The sequence below is a fragment of the Xenopus laevis genome, chromosome 1L (genome assembly GCF_017654675.1).
Source record: "Xenopus laevis strain J_2021 chromosome 1L, Xenopus_laevis_v10.1, whole genome shotgun sequence".
Lineage (NCBI taxonomy): Eukaryota > Metazoa > Chordata > Amphibia > Anura > Pipidae > Xenopus > Xenopus laevis.
Window position 1 is genome coordinate 72,231,385 of NC_054371.1, and position 10,607 is coordinate 72,241,991.

Genomic DNA, 10,607 nt, shown 5'->3' on the forward strand with positions numbered 1-10,607 from the left:
TAATATCACTATCTCTTTTATCTTATAGATATCTGATAATTTTTATAGCAAGCTGCTGTAAATAATCATGCAGTAAATCGCTATTGCAATGATTGAAATAGTATTGTCTTTTAGATAAGTGACATAAATAAGTATGTTCTAGTTGAAACATAAACAAAATAATCATTCATAAATTTTCTTTTTATTTGTTCCTTTAAGGTAATAAGTGCATGAAACACCCTAACATCTCTGCCTGATATTAAAAATATTAAAGCATTAAATTTAGACTGTAAAGGGGCATTGTCGTCTAAACGGTGCCAAAGTTTGTTGCAGGTATAATAAGGTATAATAAGGTATAATAAGCTACAGTAACTAGTTATTCAGATATATCAGATATTTGCTGATCATTTGATCAGTAAACACTAACTACCGATTTGTTGCTGTGGTTACTAGAACTAGAGCCAACTTTGCACTTGTTATTATATTGTCATGGGGTCATTCGCTGTGACATTACTGTTTAATTGAAGCAACGTAGGTGGTTCTTCACAGTGAGGACAGTGAGGTTGTGGAATGCCCTGCAGGATGATATTGTGATGTCTAATTCTGTTAATGCCTTGGATGATTTCTTGGAAAGACATAATATCAAAGGCTATTGTGATACTAAACTCTATAGTTAGTATAGATATGGGTATATATAATTTATGTGAAGGTATGGAGGGGTGTGTGTATAGATGCTGGGTTTTCATTTGGAGGGGTTGAACTTGATGGACTTTGTCTTTTTTCAACCCGATTTAACTACGTAACTATGTAATTGTCCCCAAATGTTCCAATTAGTGAGAATCAATATAAATGACTCAGGGTTTGAACTGATAAGAAGTGTAACTAGCCTTTGCTTCCCTCCCCCTTCCCCCAGCAACCCTGACCCCCCCTCCCCACCCAAAACATTTTACCATAACAATGTGACAGGGAGCACAGATTTTAGTGCTGTTGACTTGCTCCCACTATAGTTATGTACCCGCTGATAAGTATTGCTTCTCTACCATTGGACTGATATACCTGCTCTGATCATTGTTACATATTGCATGATGCTTCAGAAACGGCCAAGTAGCCTCTTTCTTTCTCCTGACAACTTCCTTGACTACTTGGTGGTCAGACTGGTCAGAAACTGGCTAGCAGGTGGTGCTATTGGAACAAAATTAATTCATATTAACAGCATGTGTATCTCTTAATATCTTGGAATAAAAAGAAAATAAATAATGAATGTAAATGACAAAAGTGCCTACAATAGCACTGTCATCAATTTGGCATTCACTTAATTTAAAGGTTTACTTATCCTTTAAAGTAATAAAAATATAATGCAGTGTTTCCCTGCACTGGTAAAACTGCTGTGTTTGTTTCAGAAACACTACTATTGTTTATATAAATAAGCTGCTGTGTAGCCATTGGGGCAGCTAGTCAAAAGAGGAAAGGCTCAAGTTACACAGAAGATAGAAGATAAGCTCTGTAGAACATAATGGTGTTATCTGTTATCCACAATTTAACCTGTGCCATATAGCCTTTTTTCAATTTCCTCCATTGTTACACAGCAGCTTGTTTATATAAACTATAGTAGTGTTTCTGAAGCAAATAGATCAGTTTTACCAGTGCAGAGCAACACTACATGATATTTTCATTACTTTTAAACACTTTTCTTTTATGGTGTTACTGTTCATTGAATGAGAGCAATGCAGAGACAAGACTGCTTTACATGTACACATGGGGGCCAGGCGCAACTTCGCCGCACTTCGCCAGGCGTATTTTCGCCAGCGCTCCGCAAATTCACTAAAATACGAAGTTGCGCACAGGGGTAGCGTAAGTTTTTGAAGTTGCGCTAGCGTTAATTCACCAAGCGAAGCGAAGTTGCGCTAGCGATGGTTCATTTGCATACGGCGCCAAATTCAAATTTCAATGGAGGAATACGTATCACCACTACAAATGCCTAGAAAACCTTCAAAACATCAAATAAAAATTTTATTTTGCCCTACACATGTGCCCACTGTCTAGGTAAGTTGCCATGAGTCAGGAAATGTAGAGGGGAAGGAGGGGAGCCCCAAAAAATGTTTCAATCTTTTTCAGCCTATCACCCATAATGTAGAAAACACGCCAGCGTTTTTTGGGACTTAGAAAAAATGTTGACTTTTTTTGAAGCAATCCCTATCTATTCTATTGCGCTTCGCCTGGTCTGAGGTGGCAAAGGAAGTCTAGCGTAAAAGGTAGCGTTAAGAACAATGCGCAAGTTAGTGAATTTGCGTAGTTACGTCCCTAGCGAAAATTCGCCTGGCGTAAGGGTGCGAAGTAACGCTAGCGAAGTTACGCCAGCGTTCCTTAGTGAATTTGCACAGTAACGAAAATGCCAAACGCTAGCAAATTAACGCTAGCGTTCGGCGCTTCGGCGCTTAGTGAATTTGCCCCATGGAGTTTGCACAATAACTTGCATATATAGAGGATACAAGAGGCTAATTTATGGCTATATGCACAAGCTATAAAATAGGCACAGAGTTGTTCCCAACCTCTTCACTTCCAAATTGCAACAGGTAATGTCTTCCAATATCTTCCACTGCACTGGCCGACCCAAAATATAAAATATACGGGCAGATTGGTTGAATCCTGATAGGGACATTAGATTGTAAGCATGACAGGTACAGGGACTAAAGTAAAGGATGAACAAGCTCTGTAAATGTATCAGCACTATATAAATAACAGATGATTAAAAATACAGCGCACAGCACTGCATTAGGGAAAGGTACACGTGCTAAATGTTTGGCACGCTAAAGATTTTAGCGAAATCCTTCCAATCCGTCAAATTATCATGAAGTTAGTGGGAATCGAAAGATAGTACATCTTATGTTTTTTTGTCCGACATCTGTCAGAAAATTGATCGGCCAGGTTAAAAATTTTTTATCATTCCCGGTGCAATCTATCTATGTTTGCAGGGCCAAGCAGGCAGCTACCCTCCCTGCATAGTGCATTAGTGAAAAATGTATCACTAATTGTGAATCTCACGTTTCCATGCAGATACATGAGATAATCTGCACAGATATGAGAGAGTCACAATCAGGGACACATTTTTCACTAATGCACTATGCGGAGAGGAAGCAGGGAGGGGGCACTGTGGAGTGTAGTGGATGGGGCTTTTCCCATTAGTGGGGTTTAGTTCTCCTTTAAGTTTAAGAAATAACATACATAGATCTGATCTTAATTAAAACAATTAAAACATTAAAGAATGAAGCAGAGTTCTAGAAATGTGTAGTTATAATTAAATGTTTCTGTAATCAGAGTTCATTATTACTGTTTAGATATCTAGCCTCTTCCAACTCATACTAATATGCTTCTTGACAAAATAAGTTTTTCCTGGTAAACCTGATATGAGTACACATACTGTAAATCAGGATTGCACTAGGTTGCTAGGCAGTAAAATCATATTAATTTCCTTTTAACAAAGTTCACTTTTAGATAAAGAAGAACATATCAGTGTTATCACAATCACATGTTAACTAGATTAGCAATGTCATGGCGTATGATAATCTGAATTCTACAAGACCTCTAGCTGAGTGCAATAGTTTATTACAAGTGTTGGCCATCATATGGTATAAGAGCTGGTTACGCTTTGTAGAGGGTACAAATGCTAAAAACACATGTTTTGGTATAATGCAAATATGTAAAGGGGAAATGGAAATTTAAATGAATTGTTCAGTGTAAAAATAAAAACTAGATAAACAGATGCTGTGCAGAATAAAAAATGTTTCCAATTTAGTTAGTTAGCCAGAAATGTAATGTATAAAGGCTGGAATGACTGGATGCCTAACATAACAGAACAGAACACTACTTCCTTCTTTGCAGTTCTCTTGGTTTCAACTGATTGGTTACCAGGCAGTAACCAATCAGTGACTTGAGGGGGGAGGGCCACATGGGCCATAACTGTTTGCTTTTGAATCTGACCTGCATGCTGAGGATCAATTGCAAACTCACCGAATAGTTATGTCCTATGTGGCCCCCCTTCAAGTCATTGACTAACATTTTTTATTTTGCTCAGCCTATCTATTTACTCGGTTTTTATTTTTACACTGAACTGTTCCCTTAATATAAGCTTCCTTGTACTGAAGTAATAAACTTTCTAAATACAATAAATTAAAAATTCTGCATTGTTTCTGAAATAATCAAGTTTATATTTACTATTCCTCTCTCAGCATCTATTTCTCTTCATTCTGTCTTCATACAGCAGTTGGGTGTCAGATGAATGATCCAATATATCTTATAGGGGGGCTCCCTTTCCTAGCAAATGTATTAGAGCTCACTCAAATAACTTATACCAGTACAAATATAATCTAACAAAATAACTGCCTTTTGCACAAATTCTGCATGTAGAGAGACAGGATTTCTGGTAATACATCTTCTAGGCAAAAGGAGCACCCCTGTAAGATATATTGGATCATTCCCCTGACCTGAGAGGAATAGTGAATATAAACTTGATTATTTCAGAAACCGAATTCCGGTACCAAATTTTTAATTGATTGTATTGATAGTTTCTTTTTTCAGTATGATGAAGCTAACATTAAATTTTCATTTAAGTCAAAGTAGGTTATTAATGTAAGCTTTCCCATGTTTTACCAAAATAAAGTTTGTTGCTGCAATAATGAGGTTTCTCTGACATGCTGACTTTTATTTTTCTTGCTGGGGTGTTCTTATCTTAGAGTAATCAGGGAGGATTGTGAGAGCCAATGTCTGTTTTTTGCTTGTACAAGGAGGATCTCCCCCAGAATACTCACATAATAACATCTCCCACAGACTATGCAATGTGCTGGTAATTAATATAAACAAAATTAACACAAATCATGTTTTCTTCTTTAACAGGAAATATAACCATAATATGCTTAGTAGTGGGAGTTTAGGGGAACTGTTGGATGATGCCAACACAGATATTAGAACTCACTGATTCCATGTTTCTCTTTGATTGTGATCTTCTCATACTGTTGTCATCTTGCCCTACTATTCCTCAATCTTCCTTCCTCAAGCTACTGGTCTGTAGGGCTACCTTATATTCATGTCCCTAGGTGAATACCCAGTAAAGATAGCTCTGCCCATAATAACTAACTGAAAATATCAGGGTCAAACTCTGCAAACAGCATGCAGAGCAGGATTTAGAATTTTAAAGATTTTAAAACAACACTCCAGAATTTAGGAATTGCTTACTAATGTAGGTGTGTCCAAACGCTATACGTTTATAATAAAAATCAATTCTCAGGGTCTTTTAAAATTTCACACAATATCCTCTGGGTGAACAGTACTATCAGACATTACAATGAAACAGTTACTCTGTGCCAGCATTTCTCTTAAAATGATCAGGAAAGAATAAAACAATTACACAATCACAGCTCTTACAATGTGGATTTCCTGCAAATAGAACTTAGTGACATACAACACCTTTTAAATCTATATAGGGACAGTTTCTCAAAGTTCCCCTTATAAAATCCTCCACTTTGCATTTTAATACAGCATTAAGAATCCCTCTTTAAAAACAACTTAACCTACATAAAAATCTTACTACTGGTTGGGGTAAATTAGTCTAGGGAGCTCCACTTTCAGATTTTTGGCTGACGATTTGTGACTGACATGGGGATGAACCCAAGTCCTACTCTATATTCTACCCCTTTTCCAGAGAACAAAAGAATATCCAGACTGGGAGACCAGAGGGTCAGGAAAAGGGAATACAGCATGGAACCAGAAACCAAAAGAATGTGAATAGGGGAAAACAAATTTGTATACGAGGAAGAGGAAACAGATCTGGACATAGAGTGAGGATACGAGAACTGAAGAAACAATTGAGAGACATTAACCCAGAGGAATTGTATAAATATGGGATACATAATTTGTCAGGTATCTGTCTAACACTTGGTCAGATCAGTCTCATTAATAAAGGCTTAAATTTTGCACCTAGGTCTCTCCTTTTTTTATTGATTTTGAATTATTTGTTAGGAAACTCACAGTAAACAAGAACAATAGAATATAAACAACATTTAAATTTCATATTGAAACAAGAATTTGTTGATGTTATTTTACATACTCTACTCAGTAAATCTGAGGAAGTTGGTTTAAGTCTAGGACCACACAGGGGCCAAAATCAGCTATCTGAAATACGCTGGCTGTTTTCAGCTCTACTGTGGGCAGTAGCCTCCTTTATTTTCTGCATTGAATTGGCTCAATGCGAAGAGACTTAGCCATATTATGGCTCAAAATGCAGAGACTCGCGGTTCTTCATAGATAAGATCGGCCCTGGTGAATTTCATAGTAATATCTGATTAGTACTTTTAAGTGTTCACCCCGAGGATATCTTGTGAACATTTAAATAAACATGGGAATTGATTTTTATTATAAATGTGTGGTGTTCTGATAAAGGAGCATTAACCTAGTAAATGGCACATTGTATTGTTTGATTTTGTATATAGCATACAGTACATTCTGTTGAACTCAGTAGTATTACTGGGGAGAGTTGCGGTTTATCTAGAACACACCAATTAATTGTACATATAAGTTTAGTGTGGATTGGGTAATAATGTAATGTAATAATGAAGGTGTCTGATTAGAAAAATAAAGAGGAAGGAAACATCAGGATTGTCCATCAGGAGGCCCTTGTGTAAGCTAGGTACTATAGAATTTTATGGCCCCCTGGCCCCCTAGCAGGGTCTATAATATTTCATTAAAGAGGCATGGAATTTCTTTTCTGGAAAGCTCGGATTGATGGGAAAGCCATTTCCACTAGAGCCCATTTGAAACAAATGTTAATATTTAAACATAATTTCCTTTTTCTCTATAATGCAAAAACAAGTATTCTTTGTAAGAATACTTGATCTTAACTAACTATCTAGATCAGTACTGTCCAACTTTTGTGGTTCCAAGGGCCAGAATGTTTCTTGGCCTACAGAATGGAGGGCCAATAATGGAAACCAGTGTTGATCACTCCCTATTTTAAACCACACCCACATTAACACAAGCACTTTTAAGGCCATGTACACATTAATAGTGGTCACACACAAAAAAATGGTTGGTGCTCACTGCAGGGATATCACTCATCAGTCATATGTGAAAGATTTAACTCATATTAAAACATACCTTTACATCCATATGGGAGCATAGGACTAGCAAAGTATGGCACACAGGGAGCATAGTGCAGGCAGATTATTGCATACACAGGGAGCATAGGGCAGGCAGAGTATGGTACACACAGAGAGCATAGGACAGGCAGAGTATGGCACACACCGGGAGCATAGGGCAGGCAGAGTACGGCACACACAAAGAGCATAGGGTAGGCAGAGTACAGCACAAACGGAGCATAGGGCAGACAGAGTATGGCATATACAGGGAGCATAGGGCAGGCAGAGTATGGCACACACAGAGAGCGTAGGGCAGGCAGAGAAGGGAACACACAAAGACCATAGGGTAGGCAGAGTACAGCACAAACGGAGCATAGGGCAGGCAGAGTTTGGCATATACAGGGAGCATAGGGCAGGCAGAGTATGGCACACACAAAGAGCATAGGGCAGGCAGAGTATGGCACACACAGGCAGCATAGGGCAGGCAGAGTACAGCACAAACGGAGCATAGGGCAGGCAGAGTACGGCACACACAGGGAGCATAGGGCAGGCAGAGTACGGCACACCCAGGGAGCATAGGGCAGGCAGAGTATGGCACATGGGGTGCATAGGGCAGGCAGAGTATGGCATACACAGGGAGTATAGGGCAGGCAGAGTATGGAACACACAAAGAGCATGGGGCAGGCAGAGTATAGCACACCTCGAGAGCATAGGGTGGGCAAAATATGGCACACACAGGGATCGTAGGGCAGGCAAAGTATCACACACACACACACACAGGGAGCGTAGGGCGGAACTGCCAGTAAATTTAGAGGCACAAGGGGACATGCAGTTGCTACTGTCATCTGTAATTGCAACCAGCAGGATTAGGCTAACACGCTGGTTGTTTGACCGTGGAGTCCAGAATTCAAATCCCCGTTGGATTTCCCTTTGCATCAGCTTGGGGTTTTTTCACATACAGAACCCTTTTTGGGGCTAGCCTAGCATCAGTCTCCAGTTGACCTTGGCAAATTGCTCATTGAAGACAGTGTTCAGTACCAAGCTTTAAAAAAAAAAGTATTTGAGAAGCTGATAAGCAAAGGCCGGTTACTTGATGATGTAGTTTGAGGAAAACACAACCGATTGCTTTATGTGCAACAGACAGGTACCAAACAGGCCTGGAACTAGGGGCAGGAAACGGGCTATTTTCCACATGCTCCAAAGAGCAGAAAGGTCATCTGGGGGCATGGGGGGAGTGATTTTGACGAATTAAAAGTAGAGGCTGCTGTTGAATGCTACATGAAGAACATGGCACCGCTGACCTGGCAAGGTGGGGGTGAAGGTAACCTGCATGTGATGGAAGGAGGGACAAGTTGTCTGCCCTTAGGTCGGTCACTGGAATTGCCAAGCTGTTCATCTCGAAGGCCTCCCTTACTTGGGTACCCAGGAAGCGAATTGACTCTGTTAGATGGAAAATAGCCTGTAGGTTCTTCCTGCCAATGTAAAGGTCCGCAGGGACATTTAGTTGTTTTGGTCATCAGGAACCATAACTAAGCAGGTATTGTATCTGTGGCTTGTTTCAACCTTTGTACAGGACACTGGCCTCATTAAGAAATGTACTGAGGTCAAGTGCGGATGGATCTAAGACATGCCACAAAAAGGGCAGCAGCCTTAGCTGCCCCAGAGCCTTGACCTGCACAGTGAGGTTTCCGGATGACAGTAACAACTGTGTGTCCCCTTGTGCCTCTACATTGACTGGCAGTGCCAGCAGTCCATCTTCCTCATAATAGAGTCAATATGAAACCCGGGTACCTCACTAGACAGAGTATGGCACACACAGGGAGAATAGGGCAGGCAGAGTATGGCACACACAGGGAGCATAGAGTAGGCAGAGTATGGAAGACACAGGGAGCGTAAGGCAGGCAGATTATGGCACACACGGGGAGCATATGGTAAGTACAGTATGGCACATACAAGGAACATAGGGCAGGCAGAGTATGGCACACACAGGGAACATAGGGCAGGCTGAGTATGGCATACACAGGGAACATAGGGCAGGCTGAGTATGGTACACGCATGGAACATAGGGCAGGCTGAGTATGGTACACACAGGGAACATAGGGCAGGCTGAGCATGGCACACACAATGAACATAGGGCAGGCTGAGTATGACACACACAGGGAGCATGGGGGAAGGCAGAATACAACAGGAGACAGGGAAACAATCAGGACCACTCTAAGATAAACAGTTCATATTGTGCTAATACAATGACACAATGATGGTCCCCCTCCAGCAGTTTGATGTGTGAACAGGTGAACAATTTGGGCACTTTCAGTCTGGGACTGAGGAGTGAACAGTACAAGGCTTTAGGGATGTGAGCAATAGAGGTGTTACAGATGTGAACAATGCAGGGGGATCAGAGCCGGGCCAAGCCGGGAAGGCGCCCTAGGCAGCCTACCTGGCTGCTGCGCCGTCTGGGTGCACGCATGCGTGCGAGCTAGATGCTCGCGTTTTTGCGAATAGATCCTGGTATGCGAATAGGCACTTGTGGGCATGCACGAAAAGACGGATGTGCGAAAAGACGCTTGTGCGCATGTGCGGAGCAAAACACTATCGCGCATAGAAGATAACAAGTAGGCGGTCGGCAGAGAAGGGACCGGACTAGGGGTAGGAGTAAGTACGTGCCTGGCGCCCCTCCACCTTTGCGCCCTAGGCACGTGCCTACTCTGCCTACCCCTAGTTCCGGCCCTGAGGGGGATTACATGTGTGAACAATGCAGGAGCTTACTGTCTGAATATGAGGTCGGGGATGGTTCACCTTCAAGTTTTAGTATGTTATAGAATGGCCAGTTCTAAGCAACTTTTAAATTGGTCTTAATTATTTATTTTTTATAGTTTTTTTAATTAATTGCCTTCATCTTTTCAATCTCTCCAGCTTTCAAACAGAGGTCACTGACCCCATTTAAACAACAAATGCTATGAAAGGCTACACATATATTGTTACTGCTAATTTTTTTCCATCTTTCTGTTCAGGCCTTTCCTATTCATATTCCAGTCTATCAAACAAATCAATGCATGGTTGCTAGGGTAATTTGGACCCTAGCAGCCAGATAGAGGAAATTGCAAATTGGAGAGCTTCTGAATAAAAAGCTAAATAACTCAAAAACCACAAATAACAAAAAATGAAAACCAAATGCAAATTGTCTCAGAATATCACTCTCTACAGCATACTAAAAGTTAATTTAAAGGTGACCAACCCCTTTAACAATGCAGGGGCCAATTACTCTCAGTACTGATACCCGAAGCTTACACATGGCAAGCAGTCACAGCAGGCAGACTTTCATGGGGGGGGCACACAAGGGGGATGCAGCTGTCAGTTGGATAGTAGTGGTCTAGATACAGTTTTGGTAGCAAAAAAATCCTATTTGGTTTATTTTCTGTTTAAATATGTTTAAGTGATTTTTGACTTAAGGTATAGTGATTGAAATAATGAAAATATACGGAAAAACCAGGACCGAAGCAT